The sequence below is a fragment of the Manis javanica genome, chromosome 4 (assembly GCF_040802235.1).
Source record: "Manis javanica isolate MJ-LG chromosome 4, MJ_LKY, whole genome shotgun sequence".
Lineage (NCBI taxonomy): Eukaryota > Metazoa > Chordata > Mammalia > Pholidota > Manidae > Manis > Manis javanica.
Genome location: NC_133159.1, coordinates 51,220,621 through 51,236,427, shown reverse-complemented (window position 1 = coordinate 51,236,427; position 15,807 = coordinate 51,220,621). Strand labels below are relative to the sequence as shown.

Below are 15,807 nucleotides of genomic sequence, written 5' to 3'. Positions count from 1 at the left end.
ATATAATGCTTGAAATATTTGTTATATATCTCTCCTCACCTGGGTGGTCAAGAGTACATATGGACTCTTAATATGTCTTCCTAATTATAAAGGTAAAAGAGGTAATATTTTGAACAAGAAAACCACCAAACTCTTTCACCACAAAATATATAGAAATGCTGTGTAAAGACTAGGAAATAAATAAATAAAGCCAGAGGTAAATGTATCTATCTTATTCTAGAATGTAGGTTGAAAAGCTGGGGGAGGTCAGTGAGGTATAGATTACAGATTTCCAGAATTTGTAATTTGGGCCTACCCTCACTGAGGTCTGGAGCTATACTGCACTCATAACAGGGATCCCCAAGCTGAGAAATTGACGTAAAATGGATCTAAGAACCAAACATCTTCCCCCCACAGCTAGGACAGTGACACTAAAAGTACCTACCCCTTTTCTCATCCTACCACACACTGCTAATTCTACAAATAACATGACTCTACTATTTCATTGTCTACATTGTTCTACATGTATTTCTGTTTAAGATACCCAATACATGTTACCAATTTATTAACATTGAACCCATTGCCAACAGCACTATAATTCATGCCTGAATGATGCTTTTCTAACAAAGGTAATTTCTGTAAGGCAGGTCACAGATTCTTGCACTTAGGAACACCAGATACAGTACTTTAACACTAGCTTGGGGGCCATTTCAAACAACAAAATCACCAAGAAGAAGCCCAAGAATGCAAAGAGTAGCAATAAATATACTGCGAGAAAGGGACACTTGTTTAACATATGAAAGTTGAAGCAAGAAGGCAGAGCACTGCCCTGTTTGACCTCAACTGGGGATGACCACAGGGGACCCACATTTTTCACAGCTCTACAGATGAGTATGCCCACAAACAACAGAGAAGAGCTACAGGTATTGATTTTGGAGCTGCAAACAAATTAGAGCAAGCAGATGAATTTGCAAATACAAAAGTCTGTGAATAATGTGAACTGACTGTAATTGCAAAATTTTCCTGAAGAACACACCTTTAACTCAGGCCACCACAAGATTCCTGTTCTGTTTAAGATGTGGTCACAATCCAGTAAAAAAAACAGGTGGAAACAATTTATCATGAGTGAGATAACAAACACAAGGACTGAGAAATCCAAGAATATCTGGAAATATAATTATTCAATAAGGACTATGAAATAAGAATGTCTAAAATGGTTTTAAAAATAAAGGAGAAAAACAAGGATGCAAAAAGACACTTGTATGCCATTGTTCATTATAGCATTACTCACAATATCCAAAAAGTGGAAATAATCCAAGTGTCTTTCAACAGATGAATAGTTAACCAACAGGTGTCATATCAATACCATGGAATATTATTCAGCCATTCTATTCTTTTGATATATATGCCAATCCTTATACCAGTACCACACTGTCTTTTATTACTGTAGCTTTGCAGTAAGTTTTGAAATTAGTAAATGTAACCCCTCCAACTTTGTTCTCCTTTTGCAAGGTTGTTGTGGTTATTCTGGGTCATTTGTATTTCCATAAGAATTTTAGGATCGTCTTGTCAATTTCTGCAAAAAAATGTCAGCTGAAATTTTTATAGAAATTGCACTGCATCTGTAGCTCAATTTCAGGAGTACTGTCATCTTAACAATATTGAATCTTCCAATCCATAAACACACATAATATCTATCTTTCCATTTAAGTGTTCTCTAATATTTTTAATGATGCTTTGTAGTTTTTAGCATACAAATCTTACATTTCTTTTGTTAAAGTTATTTTTAAGTATTTTATTCTTTGTGATGCTGTTGTTAATGGAACTATTCTGTTTTTTTTTTTGTTTGGTTGGTTCTTTGTGTTTTTGTTTCTTTGTAAAGGTTTTTTTTCCTTTTTCTTTTTTTTTCTCTTTTTTTTAATTAAGGTATTATTGATATATACTTTTATGAAGGTTTCACATGAAAAACAATGTGGTTACTACATTCACCCACATTATCGAGTTCCCTGTCATACCCCATTGCAGTCACTGTCAGTGTAGTAAGATGCCACAGAGTCACTATTTGCCTTCTCTGTGCTACACTGTCTTCCCTATGATCCCCTCTACACCATGTGTACTAATCATAATACCCCTCAATCCTTTCTCCCTCCCACCCCACGCTTCCCCTTTGGTAATTGCTAGTCCCTTTTTGGAGTTTGTGAGTCTGCTGCTGTTTTAATGGAACTGTTTTCTTAATTTCATTTTTGGGTTGTTCATTGCTAGAATATAGAAATATAAGTGATTATTGTATGTCAATCTTGTATCCTTCTGCCTTGAGTATGCCTGTTTATTAGTTCTAATGGTTGTTTATGGATTCCTTTGGTTCATGTCATTTACAAATAGAGATAGTTTTACTGTTTTCTTTTTTCAATCTAGATGGGTTCTATTTCTTTTAACTGCGTAATTGCTCTGTACAATGTTGAAGAAGTACCAAGAGCAGCATCTGTATCTCCTTCCTGATCTTTAGGTGAAGCTTACAGTATTTCACCATGGAGTATGACGTTGGCTGTGGGTTTTTCATAGTTGTCTGTTATCAGTTTGAGAAACAGTTTGAGTTTTTTATATCCTTGTTTATTGAGTGTTTTTTTTAATTGTGCAAAGGCAGTAGATTTTTTTTCAAATGTGTGGTTGATCATCGTGCTCTTTTTGTCCTTTATTCTGTTAATATGGTATACATGTTGATTGGGCTTACATGCATTAATGATCTTATATAACTGAATAAACAAGAATCCTTGGAGAAACCTTCTACTTCTCCCTTCCCCTTGCCTCCAATAGCCATTTATTCTCCAGGACCCACTAGTTCTACCTCAAAATATCCTAAATCAAGTGACTCTATAGCATCTTACTATGCTGATGGACAGTGACTATAATGAGGTATGTGGTGGGGACTTGATAATGGGAGGAATCTAGTAACCACAATGTTGCTCATGTGATTTCATATTAATGATAACAAACAAAAAAACATGCAACCATATCCTAAATCAAGATTCCTAAGGAAGCTCACATTTCCTCTTTACTTTGCTGTCCCTTTCCACAACCTTTGTTCTCCCCAGGAATAAAGATTAAAGACAAGACACAACTCCATTCTATACTAGAAAACACTGAATTGTACACTTCAGAAAGGTTAATTTGATAATGTGTGAATTACATCTCAATTTTAAAAAAGGAATGCGGGTAAAGAAACAGACTTTGGTGATGGAGGAAAAAATACGTGCTGTTTGATTATGTTAACATGTTAAGTCTTAGGTACTCCTGGACATACCGGTTGATACCCCAAACAGCATATGGAATTACTTCATTACAATTCTGGAGAAAGACAAAAAGTCATGAGAGTTTTGAAACCATGGAAAATGTGAGCTCAAGTAGGGATAGTATAGCAGTTCAACAAAATAGTTCCTTAATATAGCATATCAAGCCCTCTCAGTACAGCCTTTGTACACTCCTGCGCCTGATCTCTTATCAGTTGGTGCCTCAGATTTTTTCTTCTCAACAATACTGAATTCCATTCATTCATTAAACAAGTATTTATTTCGTGTCCAATATGAGGAATTAAAGGGTGAGCAAAGCAGACATAGGCCCTATCTTCAGGGAGCTTGCCATCTAGAAAAGTAAACAAGCAATTAATATTTTAGTGTAGTTGGTGATATTGTTGTTGGGCAACTGCATTTGGAAAGGTCTCTCCCTGCACCCTAGGTGAGACCTCACCCTGGACAGGGGAGGGTTCTTGACTGATAGAGAAAGAATTCTGGAACAAGTCAGACAAGTGTAGGTAAGGAAGGAATTCATTAAAGTGAGAATAGCAAGGAATGGCAGCTGCCTTGCAGGTAGCAGAGAGCAAGGAAGAACAGAGGGAGAAAGGGAACCTCACTGAACTCCTGCTTGATGTAGGGCAGATCCTTGCTAACTCCTGAAGCCAGGGTCACCTGTAATCCATGTTTGCTTGAATCTGCATGACATGCAAACTAAGCTCCCAGGATTTGGGAGAGCCACAGAGCACTGGATGGAGTGAGATTGTGTTCTGAGAACTTCCAAAAGGCAAAGGAGATTTTCAAGCAAGGCGCTAAAGAGCATGCCTGGACAGCTGTAATCCCATCTGGGTCACCCAGGTGACAGGAACTTGTAAGCCCAAATCAGAGAGCTCAGTAGCCCTTCCCTACTTGTCTGAAGTAGGACAAAAGAAGACTTCTTGATTGTAATAAATTAACAAAAACACTGACCCCTAGGAAAAAGGGTGTCTTATTAACCTCCCGAGAGGCTAGGAAGAGTGCAGAGAATAAACACAATAAGGTGAGCAGCAAGAAGTCTTCATTTAAAGCAAATTACACACTCGAAGAAAGGGGAGTGCAGGCAACCTTAGAGAGGATGTGCCTTAAAGGCTTAGGGTTCTCTTTTAAGGCTTTCAAGAATGAGGCAAAAGGTAGAGTGATGGTGTGCACAGACATGGCATGTGGTCTCACGATGTCTATCTCTGGTGAGAGACATTATGTCATTTTCCATAGCCAGTCCTCTAGATATTCTGTAAGATAAACTTAACACAAGAAATTTCTTAATCCTGTTCTTCTCCAAGATAGTGGTTACCTTTAAGCAATGGGGACATATCATTTAGGTCTACTTACCCTGCCTTAAGATAGGGTAGGTTATTGACTGATTACCATAAAATATGTTAGGAATCTTATCTCCTAACTCTCTGATTTTTTAAATGGAATCAGCCTTAAAATGGAGTCCCTTCTGTTCTTACTAAACTATTTATATCTCAGCATTTTTCATCACATTCAGGAGAAATTAACCATGATGCTTGTCTCATGTCCCTGCTCTACATCACTATGACTAGGACAACAAGATGAGACACTATCCCCTTCTTCTTCCTTCACCAAGCTGAGCTAAATACCTCTCCATTGTGGTCTCAGACCACCTTTTACATATTTTAATTAATTAACCACATTATTTATACTAAAATATACCTATATTTGCATTTTTTATCCTAACTGTAACTTTCTGATCTGCCTTAATACCTCTATAAGCCATAATAATGCTGATTATATAATATGAACTCAATAAATTTTTGTATCTGGCTATGGATAAAAGTGAAGACTCTGCAGCCAGTTTTGCTGAATCCTAATCCAATCTCTGACACTTTTTAGCTGCTTAACTTTTGGGCAAGATATTGCACTTCTGTGTACTCAGTTTCCTCATCTGCAAAAATTGTAGTTCCTGCCTTATAATAATGACAAAAGGTTTTTTTGTTATGAAGATAGTAAGAATTAATATAAGTAAAGTACATGGGCCAGTGCTGAACACATATTATTATCTGCTCTTATTACGTTCCTCTTTTACTACACATCATATACCCTGTCATCATCATTCTTAGCATAGTAGCTAAGTTAGCTAAATTTCAAAGAATAACTGCTTAACAGGTGCATCTGTGTTTCAAGTTATAACTATTACATTAAAGATATCCTCCTTCACACAAAGGAGAGCATGAAGGTTGGTCAGATTAAAGTCACCCAGGAAGTTGATCACTGTGTTACACGACAGTGCATCTGGCATAGAAACCTAATTAAACAGATTTCAACAAGCTGCCAGTAGGTGGCTCTCTTAATTTGCTATTTCACTGTCCATCCAGATTGGGGCTTTTATTCCTCATCACGCTATCAAAAAACAAAACAGTAGCAAGGTAGAAATGGCTCTCCAGGATATATTTAACTCATTTGTCTCTCTTCTGGTAGGGCTTACCATCCACAGTTGTAAATTCATTGCCGAGGCCTCTTCAGCAGATAGTTGGGAGGATGGCGTTGTTATTTTTTGTTTTGTTTTGTTTTTTTAATTAATAAAACATAAGGGAACACTTTTGGGGAATGTTTAGTTGGAGCCTAGAATTTTGATTATTTTTATCTGTGAAGATAGATGGCTGAATGTAATTTATTTCTTAAATTTTTCTTGGAAAATGAACTTCCAATTTTTCTTGCTATCTCATTTCTTTATAATAACTTTAGACTGGGGTAATTCTTCCCAGTTTTTCTTCTGCATTATACAGCTAAGTAATAACTTTAAAAAATCTATCTCCTTTTTTACTATATCAGTTATTCAGGAAGTTTCTATTCCATGGCATTTTACCTTTATTGTATTATAGTGTGATTTATTGGCATTTATTAGCTTTAGTATTAGTTCCTCACATTTTTTTCTTAGATATTTGTTGCAATGACACATATATTCAGATATTCACCACTTAAACCTTATAACCTATGGCGTTTATAGCCTTATTCACTGTTTCTGCAAAGTTTTAGAACTTACTTCCTCTGATTAAGTCTCTGAACTCCTAAATATACCCGTGCTTTACAGTTTCATCCTATTCTAGGCCAGTCCGGGGGGATATTCAGTCTTTTCACTGCTTTCTAAGAAAACTCACTTGTGCTCAAGCACTTGCAGAGTCCTACAGAAGGGTTACATGGAAGGGGCAAGGTCTTTACTTAGTTGGAACAGTTGTTTGATTTCACTTCAGATTTCCTCCTTTTCTCTCCATTTCTTCCCTCTACATCCAGAATTTAAAAAATAAACCCAACTCTCTTATTGACAGAACAGATCTGCCAAGGCTCAGACCTTCTCAAGTTCCTCAAACTCCTCAACTGATCCTATGGGTAGCTGGCATCTGAGGTAGGTGAGCTGAGATGGCCCTTCAGATATGTTGTGAATCAAGGCAAGAGTCAGGCCTTGGTGTCCCTTATTGATCAGTTTGGGTGCAAGGTGCTTCCATGGAGGAAGCATAACCTTGAGTGAGGTGCCACCCTTTGGTTAAGGACAATTCCCAGAGAGAAACTTAACTTTGAGTCATCTGCAGCCAATACTCCCAAAAGCTGGATGGAAACCAGTGCTTCCATCCTAAAGGTAGCATCTGGGTAGTGCCCTACAAAATCCACTTTAGAGTTCATTTTCAGAAGAAGAGGGCCCAAACAGTATGAAATAAATCCAGAAAGAAATAGAGAGACCCAACAATATTATTTGAGTCCCTCAGCTCAGCAATATCCCTGGAATTCTTAGCTACATGAGCCAATAGACTCCATTTTCTGCTTAGGCTATTTGAAATTGAGTCGCTGTCACTTGGAACTGAAAGATCCCTGATTAATAACCCCTCATGTTTGAAGAAAACAGTAATAACTATTTTATTCTTTCAGCATTTATCACAATGTTATAATTTATTTGTTTACACATCCATCTTTCTAATTAAACTGTGAATTCCAAATAGGATCATATTTTATTCAACCTATCTGTAGCATCTATGGCAGTGCATAAACAAAGAGGATAGTGAATAAATATTTTTGAATTAATGAATAAGAAAATGCCAAATGATAGATAATGAATACGCATAGACATAGATGAATTCACAGAGCACATTAAGAAGGAAAATGTAGTCAAAAATTGACTTGAAAGGCACAATATTTGGCCTCCCAGATCTCACTTTCCCACTCTCAGCCCAATCTAAATTGGAATTTAACCCAAGATACTCAGATTCTTTAACATTAGGTAGCTTTAGGCTGACCTTTTAAAATATGTTTTTTGCCTTCTCTATCATTCTGAGCTCCATGTTCACTTGTGGTCTATTGATTTGTTCACTATGCATTTGGTCTCAGGCCTGTTCTGGACTCTGGGATTAGAGCAATGAATATGATAGAAAGCTCTGCACCCAGGGAGTGAAAATTCTTAGAAAGGAAGGCAGATTTTAAACAAGTAATTACCAACGCAGTTTATATTACAAAAGGCAAATATGGGAGTGTATAGAAGAGGAGGATAACTTAAATTGTGAGATTAGAGAAATTGTCCCTGAGAAAGTGACATTTCAACAGCAAACCAAAGAAAGAATAAAAGTTAGCTTCCAGAAGCCACCAACAAACATTTTATTTTATCTCATTGGCCTAAAGTTATCAGTAGGGTCAGAAGAATAGATGAATTCATTAATTTGATAAGTCAATAAGAAATCACTAAGTATCTAAATTAACCAGAATCAACTTCTGGAACTGAAAATGAGTTAATCCCACCCAATTTACATGGTTGAGAATGGGAGAGAGATTTTCTTCAAGAGTAGATTTTTGGGCATAGCTACTAAGAAGTAGAAATGGATGCTGGACAGCAAGCACAGGCATCCCATTATAGGGAGCAAGACTTGATTCAAGTAGTCAGCTAGAAGACCTTTGCAGTAATCCAAGTGAGAGATGAGAATGACTTGGATAAGGAGAAGCCAGTGAAAGTTGAGAGAATGGACAGTATTTGATAACTAATTGGCTGAGAAAGTAAAATGTGGGAAGACTAGTCAAATATGAATCCAAGATTAAAGATTTTTCTTGTCTAAGCTGTGTCATAGCCTAGGTATCTTAAGAATTTCCTGGTAGTAGGTCTGTGAATGAGAATAGATTTCTTTACCTTACCATAAGGTTCCTTTTAGGTGTTTTCTAAACTAAACTTATAAATGTCTTCTTTACCCTTTAGAGTTCTCTCTTGTTCTTCTGGACACTTATATGCTTCCTTCTATAATGTGTTGCTTGTCTGAACCATATTCACTTATGAGATGTTGTCTGAACCATATTCACTTATGAGATGTTAAGGCTACTTTTACCTTAGCTTTTTTTATACACTATGTTAGACAAGCATGTGACCTTTCATACTGCCTATTGGCTAATGTGTTGACGTTTGAAATGATTTCAAACTAGTGTTTTTAAGTATCAAAAAATAGTATCTCCAGAACTGAAGATACAAATTGGGATGGCTGTTCATCTAGTAATTCCCTTGTGACTCTATCTGTAGAGATTCCAGATCCCTGGTCACAAAAAAAGGCGCCTGATCCAGACTGGGTCAGTTTAAGTTACTCACTCACCTAGCCATAGTGGTTCATCCAAGGAATGGGCTTATCATTCTTTCCTAGAGATTTTTCAAACTGAAGCTGAGAAAAAGAGATTCACTGTTTTTGTAAATAAGCTTGAAAGGATGTAATCCTACATTACTTTGTGTACTCTTCATGAATTCAGCTCATCTATAGAAGGAAAGATTGACACCAGGGTGCAAAAAGATACAGACACATTTATGCAAAGAGAGAGAGATAGAGATCTTGAAATCTGGTAGCATTTCTATCCATGAATCCTGCTGTCTCTGGATCCAGCTCAACATTTGACATTTCTATAGTTTAGCCATATGCTTTGTAAAATCAGGGATCCCCAGTACCTGGCATATGATAGGTACTCTAAAGATAACTGTTGAGATAAAGACTTCACTTTGGATCAAGATGTAGTGAAAGGGATCACATTTACCTTCCCTTCTGAAAAAAAAAGCTGAAAAAATATATGGAAAGATGGTTTTTAGACATTGGTCATCAAGCACTATAGAACAGTGTGATTCCTGGAGAGAGACAAAACAAAGGGAACCCTGTGATTACCTGATTTTACTCTCTGCAGAGAGTTTCCATGCAAGGAGAGGGAGCCCAGATGGAGCCTCAGGATCTCTGTGGGGTGAGAAGATGGAGCTGGAGTCTTGGGAGACAAGGCACTACAGTTCTCAGGGCAGGCACCAGAAAGGAAATTGCTGCACAGAGAGAGTACTGTGGAGGTCAGCACAAGGTTCCCCTTTATTGCTTAGCTGAGTACTGCCCAGAGTATTGGTGGTGGGAGTAAACAAAAAATTCCCTATAGTTTTCTTTGAACAGATTGATTGGTCCCAACTTTGGAAATAAATGTGTAATTCCCAGTCAGCAAGAACTCCATTAGTTTTATAAAATTATTGAATGTGAATCAAGAAATTCTCCCTTCTTCCTTAAGTAGTTCTAGTTGAGCATCTGTGTTCACAAACAAAGAATCTTAACCAATACACCTTACAATTCACTTGCCTGAGTTTATCTTCAGTAACCAATAAAGGATTCCAAAGATTTTGGTTTTAAGTATGTCTATCATTTAAATGCTTATAAACTTCAAAAATAAAAAACAAACCAAATAAAGATTACTATGCAAATTTTAGTAAATTAATCTAATAAAATACTATGTAGTAACTAACATGAAGTTTTAGTTTCTTACTTGATATAGAAGTATGTTTATGAAATTTTGACAAATTTTAAAAACATTATAAAATAGAATGTGTAGCTTTTTATTATATATATATATATGTATATATGCATATAAAGTGTGGAAAGATTTATCTTAAATTTTTATAATTCTTATCTCGAGCCAGCACAATTTCAGGTAATTTTTATTCTTTTTTTTTTAAGTATCTATATTTTCAACAAATTTGTTTCAATTCTTTTTTTTAATGACTTTCTCCTTAGTTGGCCTCTGAGTTTCTGTTTTGACCTAAATTTATCCTTGGTTTCCAGTTTATTTGCAAAGCAGAGGAGATTGACACACTGTTAACCAGTTAAATAATTAAGTCCTTTCCTATTCAGATTAGAAATACCTCCTATTTCCGCAAATACTTTTCCAGAGCTCTAATCAGTGCAGTTTTACAGCATTACAGCTGTATACACTGTACACATACTACAGGCACAATAAAACTCGTTAAGCGGACAGTTATTCTCTCACTAATATCCTAAGGGAGAAATGTTGTGTAGTCAAAGGTCTTTGTTCAATGAAATGGGGCCAGAGACGTTTTAAACTTTCACCGAAACCTACTGAAGCGGCTCAGTTATTAAATCTTAGTTTCCCAGTGACTGACTGATCTAATGCTTTGGCAAATATTGAAAGTAACCTATGTCCCTAGGGAAAAGCGTATTACACCTAATGATTCAATGTCCCAGATTTTCCAGAAGAGGCCTGATTTCTTTCTTTCTTTTGTTTTTCCATAACAAAAATAATTTCTTTATTGGATTTTAACTTTTATGTCTCTGGAAGATTTTTCCTGTAAATAAATTCATGCATTTGAATAAAGGATCTTTTGCTAGATTACAAATTTCAATTTTTAATTTAGAAAGATAATCAGCAAAGCATCAGGGTTGGAACAATGAATTAACCCTCAGGTGGAGTAATGTGGTATTAGTGAACCCAGCAGGGCCAGGGAGAGATATGAATGTGTGCATATTAAAAATCTGATTTGAGGTTTATGCTTTGGTAACCATGAGTGTATACCCTGATTACTTCTGACCTTTAATTCTAGTGCCAGATATAAAAGAGGCCCTATCAGTCAATATCTTGTTGCTTTTATATCCTTCTCTCTCAAGTAGAATTTTAAAAATGATCTATCAACCTTGCTGGGTTGTCTGAGAATTAAGTAAAATACTGAATGTAGAAGAGATTTGACAAGCACTGTTTGCTTTTGCCAAGGAGTCCTTTGTTAAAGTCTTACCATGGAAATTAAAAAAACAAAACAGAAAAGTTAAACTGCTCTAGTTGAAGAGTTTATAAAGGCAAAGCCCTTCGTACAAATTTGTTATGTTACTCTTGCTTCTTCCTATGTTCATTAGAGAAAAATCAGAACAAGAAAAAAAGGAGTAAAAATCACTAACAATTCAACCACACAGAAAACTCTTTGTGGACTATATGTTCTAGACCTTAAAGAGTATCTTCAAACTTGATTAGATGATTGATTGAGCAGAATGAAATCTCCTTCCCATCATTCTGTGTGACTGAGATAAGAGAGATTCTGGCCCAGGGGCCAAAGTAAGGAAGAAAGATTTTATCTTCAAATCCAGGAGGCAATGAAACACATGAGCAGACAGAGGGTATATAGACAAGAAGCTGCTGGATAACAGATCTTATTGAAGAACCAGACTGAAGTTAATGTAGAGAGCCCCAGATAATAGCTAGAAACAGGACTAGAGTTCCTTTAGCTTGTTTCTTATTGCTCTAAGCTTTTAGTTCAATCAGACTAGTATAAAAAAGTCAGGGTTATCTACACAATTAAACTTAGAATGTGGCCATTTTCTTAAGCTTATAAAACTGCAGCTTTGAATCTTTGGTTAAAGGTTTAGCCACTGTAAATATATTATTTTGAATATACTTTGAATTATATGAATAAAAGAAAGATAATTTTTTGTACTTTATTTCATATAATTGGAATGATTTACAAGTTTCTGCAAATGTGGTAATTGTAAATTAAAGCATTAAGAATTTGTTGATAAATAATGTACATATATTTTCATTCCAAGAAATATAAGTGAATGAAGTTGAAATAAATGCCTTTTAAAAAAGGAGTTAGGATTAGAGTGAATATTTCCATAACCCTCTGTCTTCTCCTGCTTTCTTTTATCTCCAGGACAAGCCAAGACTATAACTTAAAAGAATATGCTAAGGCCCAAGTAAGTAAAGCTTTTTCAAAACCAGTTATTTAAGAACATCACTATTATCTGGTCTATTTTTCCCTCACTTTATTTACCAAATCTCTAAAGGAATATTAAAATATGAAAACCACATATTGTTCTTATTGTTGGGTCAAAACATTTGTCTAGAAATTTCCAGCCTACATATACAAAGGTTCAAAACCTTTCTGAAACATTTGATTGTTACTCCATATCTTTATTACCCTGCTGCACATCGTTAGCCATTCTTTACTCTAGGAAATCCTTCCTACCCATCCAGACTAGGGTAATGCCCTCCTATGTGCTCTAGCCACTCTCTGTATACTTCTATCATTTCTGCTTACCACCTTGTATTGAAATTATCTGCTTATAATATCTCTTTTCAGTTGAACTATAAGCTTCTTTATGAAAACCCTCCACAAACCCTGGATGAGATTGAGTTCCCTATTACAAGTGTCCACTATTCCCTATTGTTTTCCTTTATAACACTTGTGGGTGCGATTATTTTTGTACAAGATGGTAATTACCACCCTCCAGTACTTATAACCAACCATTAGGGCTGAAGCTTTGCCTTATATACCACCATTACTTTCCTCACTGCATCCCTTTATTTTCAAAAGATTCTTTGAAAAAAATTAAAATGTTGGGTGTTTTCTTGCTCTGTTATTTAAAACAATAGTTTATCTTTGTACAGAGCTTTAAAAGTCAGGTAATACTATATGACTTATAATGAAAAAAAAGCAATACACTGGTCCTCCTCTACCCCCAGTTCCCACTTAACCGAATGTGACATTTTTCCTATTATATCAGCTGAATATCTTTTGGTACTTGTCTCCAACTTCCTAAATAACATCTTATATTGCTGCTGTTTTGAGATGACTCAGTTTCATCTTTTGGCTTCCGACTATGGGAAAATGAAGATTAAGCTCTCTTACAACATGGCCCACCCCACACCTCATCACACACACATTCACATACATTCTTTTCCTTCACTTCTCCCTCTGTGACGACATTATCCACAACTTTTGGTTAACTCAACATGACCATGCAGCATACAATGACTACACGTTCTTTCTTGCACAATTTTTTTTGTTTTTCCTGGAATTAGTCATTGTCTTTACTGTTTGCTTAATTTTCTATGTTCCTATAATTAAAGCATCCTTATACATTCCTCCAGAATTATAAATTTCCTCTCATAATGTTCAAATGCAAAAGGCTGTTTTTGTTTTTATTTATTTTGCAGCAGCATCCCCTGTGGAGCCCTCTGCTCCCTGCTCCAACATGAACAGATTGTTCTCTAGAGATGTTCAGGTGTTGCTCTGGGATCTCCTTCATGCTCATCCTGAGGATTCCCTTCTCCTCCCTGTGCTGGATCCCCTATTTTCTAGATAACACATCTTTCTTCCTTGTTTTGCTCCCTTGCTTTATAGAGCACATTCTCCAGTATTCCTGAGGAAAGGTATATATTAGATACAAACACTAACATCTGCAAATGTCTTTATTCTATCCTCACACTTGAATGAAAGTTTGGCTGAATATGCATTTCTAGGTTGAAACTATTTTTGCTGGAGTTCTGAAGACCCTGCTCCATTGCCTCTTTGCATGGAACATTGCTGGAAGAGTCAATTCCTTCCTAATTCTAGCTTTTTGTTTGTAGCCTCCTCTTGTCCTCTTTGGAAATGTTTAGGAACTTCTTTTTGTCCCTAATAAATAAAACTTCCCATGAGATAATCCAGTGTGGGTCTTTCTAAATCCACAGTGCTGAGCGTTTAGGGGGCTCTCTTACTCTAGAAAGTCATATCTTTCAGTTACGGAAACTTTTCTTGAATTACTACTTTTATAATCTTCTCCCTTCTGTTTATTCTTTCTTTCTGAAACTTATTATTTACATGTCGAGCTGTCTTAAATTTTCTTATATTTTCTATTTTCCTTCTCTTTTTCATTTTTATTTTTAATTTCTGGTTCCACTTTCTTCGAGATTTCCTCCAACTGTATCTTCCAATTACCGAGCGTTTGGGGATTTCACAGCATTAATCAGTTTGTTTTTACCTTCTCCCTCTGCCAGTTCACATCTGAGCTTTTGCTACACTGGAGTGATAGTTCTCAGCTATTCATTTGCTTCTATGCTTCAAATTTTGTTACGTTGTCCCCTCTCCCATTCTCTTGGTTTTTCTTGGTTTACGCCTTTACTGGGACTTCAGAAGAAAACTGTGGTAATACATGTGTTTAATCCACCATGTATAATCAGGATCTTTGTTTCTTTCCCACTATAACAGTTATGCGTCTTCTCAAGGCAACATGGCTACCTCTGAGTAACAGAGAAAAGGTCAAGTACAAGAAAGTGGAGAAAAGAAAAAGCACAAATAATATTTCAAGATATTATCTTATAACATTTCCAACAGTGCTGAAGCTAACTCGTATTGGCTATGTTTTCAGGAATTTTGTGAGCTGGTTGTTAAACAACCATTACTAAAAACTGAATAAGCTTACAAAATTTATTATAACTTATAACTTACAATAAAATAAACTATATTAAAAACAGAAGTAATAAATACTCAAAACTCATCATTTCCTCATTATCTTACTAAATTTTACTCTTATTTATGTCACTGAGGTTATTTACATCTATCACATCCATATGGTGGAAATTTACTTACACATGTGCTAATAGCTTTTCCCAACTCCATATTCAGTGAATTCATTTTAGTAGCTTAAACATGGCAATCATGGGAGTATTTATATGGGAGAAATCAGAATAGTGGGAGAAATCAGAAAATTATACTGAAAAGGGATTGATATTATTCTTTTCATTATCTACACTTAAGATAGAGAAAAAATTTAATTATACAAATTAAACTTAAAAGTATGTTATCTCTATTGTAGTTACATTGTAATTATTACCAGAAAAAAAAATGAGGATATATTCTTTCTGTATTCAAAAACTATTATCCCATTAAAGAAGAAATAACTCAGTCACTGGCAAACAAGTGAAGTTCTGGCATTATTCTTTCTTGTTTCACTTTCATCTTATTCTTTAACTTAAATGAAAATATTAACCAGCATTCACGTGGAAGGACATTCATTTGTCAGTTGCAACCACAGGTCTGCCATGGATGCAAGAGTTCTGCAAAAATCAACAGAATGATTCTGTGAGAATCAATTGGCTTTAATGACTTTGCAATGAAGTTCATATTATTATTTCTAAATCATGTGCTAGACATCCTTTGTCTTAGTAAAATTTAATACACACACACTTCAGTCAAAAAAATATTTATTTTGGGAGAGTTAGTTCCTAGATACTTATCCATATATCGCTAGCTATAACTCCCTATGTTATAAATTCCATGAGGGCAGTAACTGTTCCTCAGGCCTCACAATGTTTCTATTACTTAGTAGATACTCCATAAACATTTATTGAAAGAATGAATGAAACCTCAGGAACTTCGCCTTATTCATATTTTTTTTTCAACTCTTTTTTTTATAGTTATAATTTTTTTTAATTTTGTTATCATTAATCTACAATTACA

The 15,807-nt window shown here is 35.5% G+C and overlaps 1 long non-coding RNA gene across 1 annotated transcript in view; it reads left to right on the top strand.

Annotated features, from left to right (window-relative positions):
• LOC140848905 (uncharacterized) overlaps nt 1-15,178 on the top strand; it is a 33,452-nt gene extending 18,274 nt beyond the window's left edge. Inside the window, exons 2-3 of the long non-coding RNA XR_012130191.1 lie at nt 12,238-12,280; nt 14,557-15,178. This is a non-coding gene — a long non-coding RNA (uncharacterized lncRNA). The remainder of the gene's footprint in view (nt 1-12,237; nt 12,281-14,556) is intronic.
• The last annotated feature ends 629 nt before the right edge of the window (nt 15,179-15,807 follow it).